Raw genomic sequence first — 17667 nt, 5'->3', positions numbered from 1 at the left:
GACAAAAACCTACTTTGCAGGCATAAAAGTCTTACAATTTCAGAAGACACCAAAACCAGAATACATTATCTAAGCTGACATCAGTGACAAAAGCTGTCATACTAATTGGCCTCACAAAGTTAACAAAAGGAAACATTAATAATAAATGTTACAGTATTGACAGAGTGCATTTAATTGTCAAATGTATTGTCTTCGGATAAAATGACTTAAAGTTCACATTGACTTGGTCTAATTATTTTGCCTTTTAGACATTTACTATTTGCTACTATTGGTAAAAAAAAGAATAATTTGCATTGATGGAAATAGAAAAAAAACATTTATCTTATTTATATACTTTTAATATTATTATTATTCATTATTGTATCCATCATCATCATCATCATCATCATCATCATCATCACCTTCACCACCATCAGAAACTTCTGGAGCATCCAGATGTCACAGTTACAAATCATACCTTTCACATTTAAAAATACATGTGAATGAAAGGAGGAGGTGCAGACAAAAAACAAAGCAAAAAAAATGTCAGCGGTGGGATTGTCAGTGTGTCAGACTGTATGACATTGATATAATGGATTTAAGAAAATGTTTTGTTTTATTTAAGGTTTATCAGGGTCAACAGTAATCAGCCCTTTATGCAGATCAACAAAATAGAGACAGCGATAGCTCCAGAAATACATCATGTTCTGGTCCTGCTCAGATATCCGGCAAGGGTCAAGTTTCTGTTAAGAAGAAAAAATGGAGCTGTTTTGACTTCATGGGTAAAAACTGGTCATACATCAGAACGATATCCGGCCTGAACAGATGACTTAGACAGTTTCACATCATGACGTATTCCGGTGTGATGCATGGTCCGTGGGTCGAGCAGTCGCTCAACTGATCATATATGCTGCAGATTGTATGTGGTTTTAAGGCACATATAATCACTCTTTTGATCAATCATATGACTTGCACAGCTTGAGGGGGTTTATGTACTAAGTCTTCGAAGGAGACATAGTGGCTGATACAACTGATCATTCATTTTGATGAACATCATCTTCTCCAACCTTCTACACCACTCGCTGACCAGGTTCCTGGCTGCACTTAAAACTCTTTCGGAGTACACACAGGAGGGCGGATAACTCACGAGTTTGTACTGCTGGCAGTGTCTGACTTCATGTGTGGCAAGTTCCAACGATTGGAGTACCTTGGACAACACGAATATCAGTCTCCACTGTGCTTGAGCCAGGTGCATCCCCCCTCCTTTTCCTATGACATGGATGGCTGTGGAGGCTTGTATGGTCTTTTGCTGCTCCTCCATGCCCTGTAGCATACAGGCAGTGGAGTTCCACCGCTTCACAACCTATTGTTTAAGGTGATGGCAAGGCAGGTTCAGGAGGATTTGCTGGTGCTCCAGTCTTTGGCAAGCAGTGGTAGAATGTCGAAAGTGTCCCGCAATTTTGCGGAACACCACAAGCATCTCCTGCACACCCCTGTCACTTTTTAGGAAATGCTCAACCACCAAATTTATTGGCAAGACATGGCACATGTTTAAATTTGCCCATATGTAATGCCCGCAAAATGTTTGTGGTGCTGTCCGATACCACAAATCTTCAGGAGCGTCTAAGGACGGTAAAGCCACTGCACAATGATTTCCCTCAGTTTCTCTGAGAGGTTTTTCAAATTGTGCCTCTTACTGAAACCGGTGATACACAACGTAAGCTGCTTTGAAGGAGCTGGCGTTTCAGAGATGCTGCTGCTGTTGCTACGGAAGGTGATGCATCTACTCAGTGGGATGTCACAGTCATATAGTCCTTAGTTCGCAGTGTACCACTTGTCCAAATGTCTGTGGTTAAGTGGATACTGGGTACTACCGCATTTTTCAGGGAACTGAGGACACTTTTTCGGATGTCTCTGTAAATCCTGGGTATTGCCTGCCTAATGAAGTGGATTCTAGATGGGATTTGGTCAGTGGTGGTTTTTACCTATGGGCTTCCGGGCTGCAGCCCCCCAGGTAAAATTTGCCAATGTTCACTGCCTATGAAGCCAGATGCATGGGACCGGCAGTGAGGACTGGCAGCGAGGAGCATGGCAGCGGCAGTGTCTTCTGCCCAGGCAGCGTAACTCTCTTAAAATTTCTAGCGGGGGGAGCAGGAGGGCTTAGATTGTCATGTAAAGCTGAACCACTAGTCATTTACATAGACCAGGGCCTTAGCCATCATTGCCACTCTGTGTTGTAAATGCATATTAGCAAGCTTAGGTTTCTCCTGAAATGATTTAATTTTTTTTCCTCTGTGTTACTGTTCTTTGGCATTTTGGATTCTACACCCTCTATGTGACATTGGGCATTGGCCTTGGCAGATGACATTGATGGCATTTCATATTCTATGTCATGACTAGTGGCAGCAGCTTCAGCACCAGGAGAAGGTGGTTCTTGTTATTTCATTATTTTATCCTCAAAAGTTTTATTCTCCATTATCCTTCTACAGTATCATTGGACTGGACTTATACAGCAGTATTACTGGACTGGACTTATGCAGCAGTGTCACTGGACTGGACTTATACAGCAGTATCACTAAACTTTAATGGCAGTACCACTGGACTGGACTTGTTGGGATTTTTTTATTTGAGTCAGAACATTGCCAGACCATGACAGATTTTACCGATACCTGAAGACCCAGAAACTTGACTGACTCCATAATTTCTACATCTACCTCATTTATGCACACTGATCTCTTCGGCAAAGCTTGCTTTCTTCTGAAGTCAGTCACTAATTCTTTAGTTTTCCCTTCATTTAACACTAAATGATTTCCTTCACTCCAGGCTACCAGCCTTGCTATTTATTTTCTATAGCGGGTCTCATCATCATCGCTGATCATCCCCACAACTGCTATATCGTCTGTGAATTTCACAATCTTGACAGAATCAGAGGATGATATGCAGTCTTGGGTAAACAGCGAGTATAGTAGGGGACTGAGGACACATCACTGCGGCACTCCGGTTTTAATTGCTATCTCCTCAGATACAGCATTCCCCATTTTAACCACCTGAGGTCTATCGGTTAGGAAATTTAAAATCCCTTAACAGGTATGCAGAAGTATTGCTGGACAGATTTTATGCAGCAGAATCACTGGACTCTACTTATGAAGCAGTATCACTGGACTGGACTTATGCAGCAATATCACTTGACAGGACTTATGCAGCAGTATTGCTGGACTGGACTTATGCAGCCGTATTACTGGACTGAACTTATGCAGCAGTATCACTGGATATTGATGGCAGCATCACTGCACTGGAGTTATGCAGCAGTATTACTGGACAGGAGTTATGCAGCAGTATCACTGGACTTATGCAGCAATATTGTTGGCCTGAACTTATGCAGCAGTATCAGTGGACATTAAAGGCAGTATCATTAAATTAGATTTAAGCAGCGGTATCACTGGACTGGATTTATGCAGCAGTATCACTGGACTGGACATATATCGAAGTATCACTGGACTGGACTTATGCAGCAGTACCAATGGACTTTACTGGCACTACCACTGAACTGGACTTATACAGCAGTATCACTGGACTGGACTTATAAAGCAGTATCACTGTACTGGACTTTAACAGGAATTCCACTGGACTGGACTTATGTAGCAGTATCACTTGACAGGACTTACAGTATGCAGCAGTATTGCTGGACTGGATGTATGCAGCAGTATTACTGGACTGAACTTATGCAGCACTGTCACTAGATGTTGATGGCAGCATCACTGGACTGGAGTTATGCAACAGCATTACTGGGCTTTAGTTATGCAGCAGTATTACTGGACTGGATTTATGCATCACTGGACTTATGCAGCAGTATCTCCGGACATTAAAGGCAGTATCATTAGACTAGATGTATTCAGCAGTATCACTGGACTGGACTTATGCAGCAGTATCACTGGACTGGACTTATGCAGCAGTACCAATGGACTGGACTTATACAGCATTATCACTAGACTGGACATGTACAGCAGTATCACTGGACTGGACTTATGCAGCAGTACCAATGGACTGGACTTATACAGCATTATCACTGGACTGGACATGTACAGCAGTATCACTGGACTGGACATGTACAGCAGTATCACTGGACTGGACATGTACAGCAGTATCACTGGACTGGACTTATGCAGCAGTACCAATGGACTGGACTTATACAGCAGTATCACTGGACTGGACTTATACAGCAGTATCACTGGACTGGACTTATACAGCAGTATCACTGGACTTGACTTATGCAGCAGTACCAATGGACTGGTCTTATACAGCAGTGCCACTGAACTGGACCTATACAGCAGTATCACTGGACTGGACTTATACAGCATTATCACTGGACTGGACATGTACAGCAGTATCACTGGACTGGACTTATGCAGCAGTACCAATGGACTGGTATTATACAGCAGTGTCACTGGACTGGACTTATGCAGCAGCACCATCACTGTACTTGACTTATGCAGCAGTACCACTGTACTGGACTTATGCAGCAGTACCACTGTACTGGACTTATGCAGCAGTACTACTGGACTGGACTTATTGCAGCACAGGACACCAGCACTAGGCAGCACAGCACCACAGGATTGGACATATGGCAGCACAGTTTGATCAGTTTGAAAGCTGTGGATCTCCAGCTGTTTTGAAACTACAAGTCACAGCATACTTTACCAGCTAATTGGTGGAAGGCAATGCTCAGATTCATAGTTTCTCAACTTGAGAGGGAAAAGATGGCGATGCCAGTTCTAAAATCAATCATTTCATCTGCTAATGAGATCAAACACAATTTTCAAATTTGTTAGCTTCAAGATAGTGGTTAATGAATACTATATAAGTAATATTTAATTCTAATTAATTTGTTAATTCATTATATTGACATGAAATACATGTGAAAAATGTTACAGAATTAATTAAATTTTGTCTAAACAAGCCGGAGGCAGAACTCTAAATGCTTTCATAGCAAGGGTTGTCACTGGATGCAAAGCTCTTGTTGTCACAATAAACCTCTGAATGTCTCAAACTGCGCACAGCATGAACTAATACTGCTTGACATGAAATGTGCTATTCTTAATGTAAAATGCTGCCAGCTTAAAGTGTTTCTTCAGGAGTCTCGTGAGAGACAATCATTTTTAAAATTACTGTAATACAAAACAATGTCTCTTTAAGCAAATGAAATACCATATACAGAGATAAATGCTTGTGCGTTCTAGTATATAATAGTGCAATTGCTTTAAAATGTATTTCTTCAAATTCGTTCTTGTTTCATTATCAAAATAAAATACGTCATTTTTTTTGAGTTTTTAGTAATGTGTCTGTGTGTGAAATGATAAAAAATGCATACAACTATCAATGCAACACAAAAAAAAATATTTTAAAGATCTACTAGATGACAATTGTTACAAGACAGATCTCTTATACCCCTTTTAGCCATACTACCCGGGAATTAGCCGGCATTTTGACTGCTGGGTCATTTCCCTGGTGCATCCTGCACCCTTCACACTTACAGCAGCAAAATACCCGGTGAAGCAGTTCTAACCAGTAATTTGCTTAAAAACCCGGGTTTTTCTTATGTCTGAAAGGGTCAACCCGGGTCTTAAATCCCAGGTCCTCAACCCAGGTAAAAAGAAGGGTCAGAGACCTTGGTTTTAAGACCCGGGTTGACCCTTTCAAACATACCAAAATCCTGGGTTGATGCGCGTTCATGTGCAAAATCCTGGGATGTCTGAAAGGGGTATTAGTCTGAAATCCGTACAGATGGAAAATAACTTTCAACTAGGTACTTGTTTCCTAGAACGGCCACAATCGGGAGTAATCGTGTACCTTAACTTAAGGTACACGATTAACGCGATGGACCCGATTTCCTTTGAAATCAGGTCCATTTTGCCGGCAAAGGCAAAATCGCGTTGATCGCGTCGGTCGCGTGCATTAACATGGCACGCGACGCGACCGACGCGATGGACCCGATTTTGCCATAGGGTTCAATGTTAAAAATATTTTTAACATTGTAATCGCGTTCATCGTGTCGGTCTTGTGCCATTATAATGGCACAAGATGGGATGGACGCGATTAAGCACATTTTACATAGCTAACAATGGGAAATGGGCCAATATGGCCCATTTCTTATTGTATATGCCCCCGTCATGCCTATAAATTAATGCCCCCCCATTGTGAGCGGCACCCCACAATTGACACCAACCCGAAGCGTGGAGAGCGGCGGTGGTACGCGTCCTCCGACCTTTTCATACCCCTACTATCCACGTCGGAGTTGAGAATATAAAGTGTGGCGAGCGCAGCGAGCGGACGCGTATACCTGTGAAGTAATGCGCGTCCCCTCGCGGGGTTCGCTGCGCTTGCCACACTTTATATTCTCAACTTCACACCGACGTGGATAGTTGGGGTATGAAAAGGTCGGAGGACGCGTACCGCCGCCTCTCGCGGGCTCGCTACGCTCGCCACGCTTCGGGTTGGCGTCAATCGTGGGGTGCCGTTCACAATGGGGCCATTTGAGCCATCAGGGGTCTGGGGACAATTTTACATTGAGTCCAATGTAAAATAGGGTCCCAGGGACCCTATTCACATTTGATTCAATGTAAAAATCGGGTCCATCGCGTCGGTCGCATCGCATGCGATGCGATCAACGCGATTTTTCTGACCCGATCAAAATCGGTGTGGCCGTTCTAGGAAACAAGTACCTTCAACTATTATATCTTCAGACAAAATTATATTACTGTAAATGCTTTATCAAGTATATTTTAATTTAAAAAAAATCTAAATCTGTAGAAATATGTTTTTGGCATATTTATGTCAGATTTATGGAAACAAAAATTAAAGGCCCCCATACATTAGTCCGATCAGTCAGACCTGATTTCCCCGGCAGTTCCCTGGGTGGATTAGGCACTTGTGCCAAGTTTTGCATCTGATAAATCACATGCAATTTATCATATTCATCCTGGGGAGCTGCAGTTGGAGGAAGCAGCGGATATAGAGGTGGAGGACAGGGGACGCCGGTGAGGGGGAGCCGGGAGCTGCAAGGTGGAGGGAGAAGGGGGGCGGTGGACATAGAGGTGGCGGGCGGGGGATGCTGCGAGGCGGGCAGAGGCAGCGGGCAGGGGGATGCTGCGAGGTGGGCAGGGGACAAAGAGGCAGTGAATGCCTGCGAGGGTAACAGAGAGCCAGGAGGGCAGGGGGAGCAGGGAGCTGTCAGTGCTGCAAGAAAAAAAAAGCCCATACAAATGAATGGACAGCCAGTGATTGGCTGAGCGCTCTCTTAGTCAATTAGCAAATGGCTGAGAGAGCACTCAGCCAATCGATGGCTGTCCATTCATTTGTATTGGGTTTTATACTTGCTACTCCTCCTGCCCGGATCTCCGTTCCCTCACCGAAGTCCACCACCTCTGTGTCCCCCGCCCACCTTGCAGCATCCCCCGCTCGCTGCCTCTGCCCTCCTCACAGTGTCCCCCGCCAGCCACCTTGCAGCATCCGCCACCTCTGCCGCCTCGCAGTGTCCCCTGCCCGGCTGGACATAAGATTGAGCAAATCTTATGTGCAGTCGGTCCGACCTCCCGACTCCGATCCGATGAGCATGGGACCGCGCATTCGGTCAGACAGGGTGTCTAGACATGTGATTTATGGAAACAAAGAATAAAGGCCCCCATACATTAGTCTGATCAGTCGGACCTGATTTCCCCGGCAGTTCCCCGGGAGGATTAGACACTTGTGCCAAGTTTTGTATCTGATAAATAGCATGTGATTTATCATATGCATCCCGGGGAGCTGCAGGTGGAGGAAGCAGCGGACATAGAGGTGGAGGACAGGGGACGCCGGTGAGCCGGCGAGGAGGAGCAGGTAGCTGCAAGGTGTAGGGAGCAGGGGGGCGACGGACATAGAGGTTTTTTCCTTGCTACTCCTCCTGCCCGGCTCTCCGTTCCCTTCACCGGAGTCCACCGCCTCTGGGTCCCCTGCCCCCACCCGCCTTGCAGCATCCCTGGCCCACTGCCTCTGCCCTCCTCACAGCGTCCGCTGCCTGCTGCGTCACAGCATCTGCCACCCCTGCCCGCCTCGCAGAACCCCCTACCTGGCTGGACATAAGATTTAGCAAATGTTATGTGCAGCCGGTCTGACCTCATGACTCCGATCTGATGTGCATGAGACTGCGCATTGGGGCGGACAGGGTGTCTAGACATGCGATTTGGCCTGATTTCACTGCCCAATCCATCCGAATTGGGTGAAATCAGGCCCAAATCGCATAGTGTATGGGGGCCTTAAGAATTGGAAGCTATGGAAGACAGTTGCAGATATATTTGGAAAAAGCTGAAATGATATTCATTAAATGTTATTATATGTATGTACCATAAGATCATGGTATTTATCAAGCACTGTAGAACTACTTTGCTATCCAACTCACTACAAGTAGCAGCCCTGGATACTAAGGTGGAAATTTACTAAGATGGGAGTTCTATTTCACATGGGATGTTGCTATGGGCAGCCAATCAGATACTATCTATAGTAGTTTCTGATTGGTTGTCCAAAGCAACATCCCATGTGAAATAGAATTTCCCCCTAAAACACAACATTGTTTTGATGCAGATACAGCTGACTTTTGCATTACACTAAATGGACTTGGAATGGATATTTTCTACAATAAGTATTCCAGATAAAACGTGATAAAAAAAAGACCAGCACCAACTATTTCTAGAACAATATTTTCAAATATTGGTAACATGTACAGTACTTAACAAGTTTCAATGTCACTAACTTAAATTAAGCGCATTACATTTGTGTAGAGTGTAACTAGATAGAATAACCTTGGTAGGTGTTTATTCAGTGGTAAGGAACAAGATAAAAATCCAGTAAAAAGATAGTTTTCCGGAAAAAGCATGTAGGATTGGGAAAATGCTCATTGTACAAGGGAGGGCATTGCACAGAGTGAGTGCAGCCCAAAAAGGTTATTTTACCATGAATGAGTTTGAATAAGACATACAGACCTTGGACAGACAGGAGGGGTCAAGTTGGAAGATATTATGAAACGTGAAATCACAATATGTACTGTAAGTAAATGCAGTTTTGTTGACGACCAAATTTCCTATGAATCAAGGAGGGTTTGATTTTGTGTATTGTCCTAAATATGCTTATTATAAGGTTCAATGGAGCATGAGGAGAAGAGTGTTCACTGGTAATACCATATTTTATTGCCAATCCTGGTAAAGCGCATCCCTGGGGACTCACCCATTATGAAAATGTGGAACGCAAATGCTATATACTATATGCTATAGTGTGTCATTATGATCATTGTTCTCCTCTGTACTAGAAATGATCCAAACACAAACCGCTATTATATTAATGGATTGTTTTGTTGTGTTTTCCCAATCTACTTTTATATGTAATATTCAAACCTAATCGACAGGAAACCTCAGAAAACTTTACAAAACAGCTTACACAATATATTTCCTAATTTAACACATCATATCCTATACAATATTAAACAAAAAGCAAGTAACGCACATGAAAAAAAAAACACTTTATTATGTATTTGTGAATTTGTAGCCAAAAGATTATTTCTGCTATAAAATCAGAAATATCCCCCCGTCCTACAGCTCTAAAAAATATACTATCATAAATGGTTATCTGCCTAGCAAATGATCACAGTATTATGGTACATTCAATTTTGTTTATCTTAATGGCAGTTCCTCGCTGTTTTTTAATGGTTTAGCTGTTTTGTTGTTTGTGTTTGTTTTTATTCTGTTTCTACAATGATTTCCATTAGTTAATAGAACTGAATGTGCAGTGTCAATATCATAATTAGGTGAAATGTGTGTTTTGTTTGTCATTTTCATCTTCAATGTCTTTTATGGGTTATACTGTAGATGAATATTAAAATAGTTAAGTGGCATAATTAAAGCTAGAGCAATGTATCCTCCTATATTTTATGGACTGCAGAGATTAATAAATTGTATAATTAGCTTATTTCCTTATGTAGTTTGCATACTGTACCCTCTGAGCTTTTAATGGATGTATAGCATCCATTAAATAAATCATACGTTTATACATTTTAAATTTATGGAATAGAGCAGTGGTTCCCAAACTTTTTTGCATCACGGCACACTAGATTATAAGAATATTTGTCAAGGTACCCCTAGGTGCAATGTTTGCTACCGAGAATTTCAGAAAACAATATTAAATTAAATAAGTTGTGCTTATACTATATGTCATCCTTAGGTCCAGTTATGTGTTGAGGGACAGAATTCACTTCTGTTTATCTACATATTTTAAAACTGGAAGCCACAAGCACTGATTTTGCCTATTACATTGACCATAAATAATTTGAATTGGTTCTGGACCACCAAACCGAAGCACCCCAGCAAGTGCTCCGATCAGTAGCGCACGCAGGGGGGGGGGTTTCTGGGTACCCAGAAACCCCCCCAGGAGTCTAAGGGCCCTAGGCTGAAAGCTGAGGGTCCCCTCTTTCCATGGGTACAAGAATTTTAAAAATCGGCCCTTGGGAACCGGAGATATCTGACTTCAAAGCAGTGGTCCCCATCCAAGTCTGTTAATTGCTCTTCCAAGTCAGATATTTCAGGTTCTGTCTGACTCAGAGTTTCTCTGAGGGTATATTCCAAAAGCTGGGACTCTCCCCCATTGGCAGAGCCGAATTTCCCATTAGGCACGTGAGGCACGTGCCTAGGGGCGGCACATGTTTGGGGGCGGCAATTGGATGCCTGTGATAGTTCTGTCAGCCCGAAATGTACCAATAACTGCAAAATATCCACTGTACTGTACTATATTCCATCTTAAATAGAGTGTAAATGGATAGGACATGCAGATACTGCCCCTATAAACTGTCCTACTTAGTAAACATTATTGTTGTGCCTAGGGGCGCCCTCATCCCTAAATCCGCCCCTGCCCATTGGTGGACACTAGTAGCTTGTCTCTACTGTTCCCAGAACCAGAGATATCAGCCTTCCAGCAGCTGGTTACTGCTCCAGCTCCACACACCTGGTATGTAGTTTTATATTCTCGTTGGCAGATTGCTCTGCCTCCTGAACTCTGATCCCCTAGTCCCCAGTACCATTTGGTAGGTGGGATTCTCTAGTTTTTAAATCCATTAAATCTAATAAATGTATTTCTGGGAACTGGAGATATCTGCAGTCAAGCAAGCTGTCTCCCACCAGAAAATTATGAATAATATGCCCACTCCACTATACACCCCTCCTCTGCATATTAAACATCCTCTACCACCCTGGAAGTTATGTGTCAGGGCCCCTTCATTCAGCCCAATGCCCTCTTCTCCCACCCCATCTCCCACCATCTGTACAGTAAAGGGGTAATTAATGGAAATGACTGATCCAGGCGCTACATGCTGAGCAGTTGATATAATACCCCCTACCACCAGGGGGACATCTAAGCTTCCCCCACCCCTACCGCTGGAGGATCAGTAGTGGCCCCAATACATTGCTATGCCCAGGGGTCTACACTGCTGTTGACACCCCTGTGTATATATATATATATATATATATATATATATATATTGGTCTATCTATATATTGGTCTACTGGGTCACCTAAGTGTCCATCTCTGTGCTTTGCTCCGCCCCTCTGGAAACCCCCTTCTGAAAATCCTGCGTTTGCCACTGCCGATGCACCCCAGGGAGCCTAGGCGCACAGTTTGGGAACCACTGGAATAGAGAATGATTACAATCTAGCACCAGTTCAATTTAGTTTCCTGTGTTTGATAAATGTACACTTTAGCAAAATGGCAAAAGATGGTCATACCAACACCCCTATAAGAAATATTATATATATATATATATATATATATATATATATATATATATATATATAAGCACAAAGACCGGCAACACTCACTTACTAGTGTCAGTACCATCACCATGGAGATTGTACACAAAAACAACTACAGATACAAAACAGGACGCACATTTAAAAACCTGCACTGTGCGATATATGCTGAATAGTGCCTACTCAGCATATATCGCACAGTGCGGTTTTTAAATGTGTCTCTCTCAGGGACCTCTATCTCTTGCAAAGAAGGAAGGTAGAATCTATATATATATATATATATATATATATATATATATATATATATATATATATATCTATATAGATATATGGCAATATGTGCTGTACCAGGATAGAGCACAAAAGACCAGCACACCACCACATTAATGCACATTTAATAGAAAAAGTGTACAAAGTAGCCAGTCTAAGTTGTTTTCAAAAACAGCGAGTACATCGCAACAAAAAAGAAGCTTACTGTCATTGAGTCAAGGCAAGCATCGCAAGTTCCATATTTAGGTGTGCACCCAACAGCTGTTTCGATGCCCGTGCATCTTTATCAAGGGTCAGCCACGCATAGCACACAACCCTCCCGGCCGGGTATATATACCCTACTGATAAAAGCTAATCAATACCTTAGGTATTAATTTTACATTTCGGGGACAGTGGGATCCCGATTGCCGGACCACCATACCGCACCCAGGGAGAGCCACCTGATTCAACTTATTCATTATAGCTTGTACTTTGGTCAGATGGCAAAAAATAGCTTTATTTTTGTTTTCATTGTATTAAATACTCTTTGCTTTAAATGAAAAACCAGACTGCAGAGTCCCTAAATGCTCTGTAATGTAACATTCATGGCAATCTCCATTTACGCTTACACATTTCCATGATATTTACTACTGAAGACATCTGACGTAGACCTGTCTGGATATGTTGCATAATATATTATAGAGCATAATTATTGTTTAGCTCTCTCATTACTCTGCAGCAAATGAAAGGTCACTGACATGCTTACATTGTTATATTTAGACATATAAATCTTGTGCATTATTGCATATAAATAAGCAATTAACAAAGTACACTGGAGAAAAGGTCAAACAAGCCCCAAATCATGACTGTCTTGACTATAAATATTTGAATGTACAGTACATGTAATATGGTTCAGTGTTGCACCAATCTGAGTGTTGAACAGGAATCTGTAGCAATATATTTGTCATTGAAGGAATTCTATTGAAGCTGTCCTCATTTACATATTGCACAGCCAAAATTTCTGCCATTTCCTTCGTTTTATGTTTCCATTAATAAGACAAATAAAAATGTATCCATGTAAGAGTATATGGGTTTATTAATACGAGGATTTATGTTTTGCAGTAGATACCACTCTTTATATGGCAGTTAGTACTAGCTTTGACTTGTCTCATTTAGAAGTCCTTATGAAATAGTAGTGGTCCCAAATTTCAGATGTTTAATTAGTTTTGTCACTTTATTAACTCAATGATTTCAAAGCACATTCTTCCAAATACAGGCAATGGACCACGCATTGTGAGTCTGTATATGAGAAACAGGAATGGAGGTCATGTGACCAGAGGAGCTGTCAGCAGTAACACATTGCATCATTTCCCCACATACAGTAGTACTGTATGTTATACCAATACTCAAATGTGTGTGCACGGTAAAATGTATGTTTATATAAAAATAAGTGACTGTCACCATATTGGTAATTCATTGTTTTCGAGTAAAAAAAATATTTTCATTTCCTTACCAGTTACCAACCATAGCACAGGCAGGCACCATTAAAAAGGAATGCATTTTTACTATTGGAGGGAGTGTAAGTAAGTGGTGGGGTAAAGCATGGTAGTTAAGATAAGAAGTAAGGGGTTTATGATTGAATTTATACATGTAGTTATCAATTAATACATATAAACAACTAGTGCATAGGGGTGCATGTACTAAAACTCAACATGGAGAAAAAGCTGTTTCTGCTTCACCTGCTATTGTGATTAAAACTTCTAACAGACCTGCCAAAGAGAGTGAGTACTAAGGGATGTGGCTAGAAACTCCACCTGAACCATGGGACATCTCATTCCTCCCACAACAGTAAGGGGAAGAGCAAGATTGATGGGCTAGCAATTTTTCTATCCATGTCAACATCTGTTCACTTTAGAAACTTGTTGGTGAGTTAAGCATGCCACAGCGTAGCAAGCTAAGCGAGTCTGTGAATATCACCTACTTATTATTTTTTTATTAACACCTTAACCTGCTGGGCCCTGACCCTTGGACTTCAACCATAGTGTTAGGGATGCACCAGATGAGGTCACTTGCTTAAGCTTGGTGGGTCTGTATTTATAGACAAAAATTATGCTAAGCCCCTTAACATTTGCTCTGTCAGATTGCACAGGCATTGATAGTGCAGAGGATGTAACTGGCCATACCCACACAGCACTGGTCCCACCCCCTCTGCTTCTCAATATACAGTAGGTCTTTGAAAATTGTAAGCAACAGGACCATATGACCCATTATCTGTCCCTTACGCATGTGACCACTAAGAATCGATATGTAATGGGTAGATGTGTTTTATACTTTGGTTGGTTGACCAATAATTGCATCATGTTTAATTAATTTGCATTATACACATAATAAAGACGTACCCCACTGCGTACAAAGAACCTATTTCGAATGTGCATGCAAAAGCCTATGCATATGTTATTTTTTAGTCTACGGAATTGAGAAATAACAAAAGTGAAGCTGCCGCCACTAGAGATGCCCCCTGAAACCATCACAAGTACGGTACACAGTTGTAGCATTGGTGCAAATCTGAGAGTCTCACAGAATGTTAGAGTTACGATGCAGGTGCCATGTTTTCTACATTTTTGCTGACACTTCCTGTTACTTCCCCCAAAATGTCTCTCACCGTCAATCACTCTGGGAATAAATTCCCACTTTGAGTGGTATCACAAAAGTTTCTTGCCACATTTGTAGTGCGACCTGTCATGTACACTCATCCAATAATTATTTATCAGGTCAAAAATGCTTTCCATCTTCATACGCACCGTGGAAATTAAGAAGAATGGATGCAGACTATGGCCCAATTATAATAGCTATAATATTACATGCACAGGACAGTTTTGGCAATTTAGCCATTAGATTTAAAGCGGCATTAATTAAATAGGTAAAACCATTTTGTCTGTTACATTTGAACTTATTGCTACTTTAAATCTAGCAACTAAAATGACAAAATCATGCTGGTATCAGTAACTTGCAGGCTATTATATTTTGGCAGATTTGTTTCTGTGCTTTAAAAGTCTAATTATAATGATGAACCTGTTGCTCTATTCTTCATTGCTTTGATTTCTCCTGCTGCTCTCTTTACCACTCCATGGTGCTATTAAGATAAATTGGCACTGTTCTGTGCAAAATTGTATTTGATGCAATGTACAGTATAACTATCTAATAGATTTATTTCCAAGACTGATCTCTTATTTGAATGCACTGTATACACTGCTACTACATATGAACTGTTCTGCATGTAAGAAGAAACAATTTTCATTGCAAAACATTGTATGTGAAACAACAACACAATTAGTTTATATCAAAATGTTTTTTAGTCTAAGCTGCTATTATAAATAATCAGGGTACAGTACATGTTTTATGTAGAAAAAAAATGTGAATTGAAATAAGGAAGATTTGATCTAGAGAACCAAGCTGACAGTGATGTAGCAATATGATTAATATGTGCAATTATATATCTGCTACTCATATCATGTATCAATTTAGACAATGCATAGAGACCGTGTCAGTATGTGGAACAGCTGCATGACACTGTATAGCAAAATAACAGCGGGGAAAAAACTTAAGCGAATAACACAAGTGAATAACACAAGTAAGGCACAAACAAAAAAGTTAAAATATTTAAACACAAAAACAAAGTAAAAACATATGAATAATACACTCACTAATGTGTGTGTAACTAATTTGTGTGTTGCCTGTACTTAAGTATGTATGTATGTATTTGTAACTATTTCCTGTCCAGGACAATTGGTCTATGACATCCCTAAATGTGCAATGTGTACACCCACTAAACCCAAATTACCATTCGTTATCGCCAAAAGGAAGCCTATGCTGATGTGCTGCCAACAAAAATTCTGGTACTTGTTTCCTAGCACGGCCACACCGATTAAGATCGGGGTGGTCGTGCTGAAAAAAATCGGTCGGTCGCATCGCATGCGATTTGGTCGCATGCGATGCGATCGACCGATCCGACCGATTTTTGACCCGATTTTTTCATTAAATCCAATGTAAATTGGGTCCCTGGGACCCAATTTTACATTGGATTGAATGAAAAAAATTCCAAACCCCCCCAAATTGAAGCGTGTACACAGCGCCCCGCGATAGACGGCAACCCGAAGCGTGGCGAGCGCAGCGAGCCCGCGAGGGGCGGCGGTACGCGTCCTCCGACCTTTTCATGCCCTACTATCCACTAGGGCGTGGAGTGAGAATAGAATAGTGTGGCGAGCGCAGCGAGCCACCGAGCCCGAAGCGTGGCGAGCGCAGCGAGCCCCGCGAGGGGACGCGGATACCTTCACAGGTAATCGCGTCCCTTCGCGGGCTTCACAGTTGTCGGCGTCGCCACGGACACCTGTGAAGCCCGCGAAGGGACGCGTTTACCTGTGAAGGTATCCGCGTCCCCTCGCGGGGCTCGCTGCGCTCGCCACGCTTCGGGCTCGGTGGCTCGCTGCGCTCGCCACACTATTCTATTCTCACTCCACGCCCTAGTGGATAGTAGGGCATGAAAAGGTCGGAGGACGCGTACCGCCGCCCCTCGCGGGCTCGCTGCGCTCGCCACGCTTCGGGTTGCCGTCTATCGTGGGGCGACGACGGGGACATTTTTAATGTGAAATGGGTCATATTGACCCATTTCACATTTTTTAACATTTTTACACCATTTCAATGTTAAAAATTTTTTTAACATTGAATCCTATGTAAAAATCGGGTGCATCGCGTCGCATCGCGTCGGGACCAATGTTAATGGTCCCGACCGACGCGATGCCCCCGATATTTTACAGTTCCCGACAAGATTTCAATGTTAAAATTTTTTTTAACATTGAAGTCAATGCAAATATCGGGGGCATCGCGTCGGTCGCGTCGGGACCAATGTTAATGGTCCCGACCGACGCGATGCCCCCGATTTTTGTTTCCTAGCCGCCAAAATGGACCTGATTTCAAAGGAAATCGGGTCCATCGGGCTAATCGTGTCCCTTAATTAAGGGACACGATTAGTTACGATTGTGGCCGTGCTAGGAAACAAGTACCAAAATTCTCACTCAACGGTAAAAATCTGCCCCAAAATTGTACATAGAGGGCTAATGTGAAAACATCTGGAAAGGTGCATGGATGGTGTAATGGTTAGCATTAGTGCATCACAGCACTGAGGGCATGGGTTCAATTCCCATCATGGTCCTAACAGTGCAGAGTTTGTATATTCTCCCATTGCTTGTGTGGCTTCCTCCACAATCCATAATATACTGGCACTGTCTTACAAGAAAATTAATACTAGCGTGAACATGTGGGAGGCAATATACACTATGTAGACAAAAGTAATTGGAAACTGCTGTATGTGCAGTGACAGAATGGGCATGGGGCCCCCTTCCCCCTGGGCCAGTACAATGCAGGTACAGTATTTCAGGGCTTGGAAGTGGGGATATTGGTGCTCCTATCTCCCAGATGGAATGTAGGTACACCAAAAAGCGGGGAGCGCAATATATGAGCCGGTTGACTCAAAATGGCTGCTGCAAAAAACAACAGGTTTAGTCAAACCTGGGAAAGGGGTACAACAAACAAATAGGATGCAGCGCCTAGAATAAATTGAAAA

Source organism: Crinia signifera, chromosome 2, assembly GCF_055691185.1.
Source record: "Crinia signifera chromosome 2, ASM5569118v1, whole genome shotgun sequence".
In the NCBI taxonomy this organism is placed as follows: Eukaryota; Metazoa; Chordata; class Amphibia; order Anura; family Myobatrachidae; genus Crinia; species Crinia signifera.
This window is presented reverse-complemented; position numbering follows the sequence as displayed.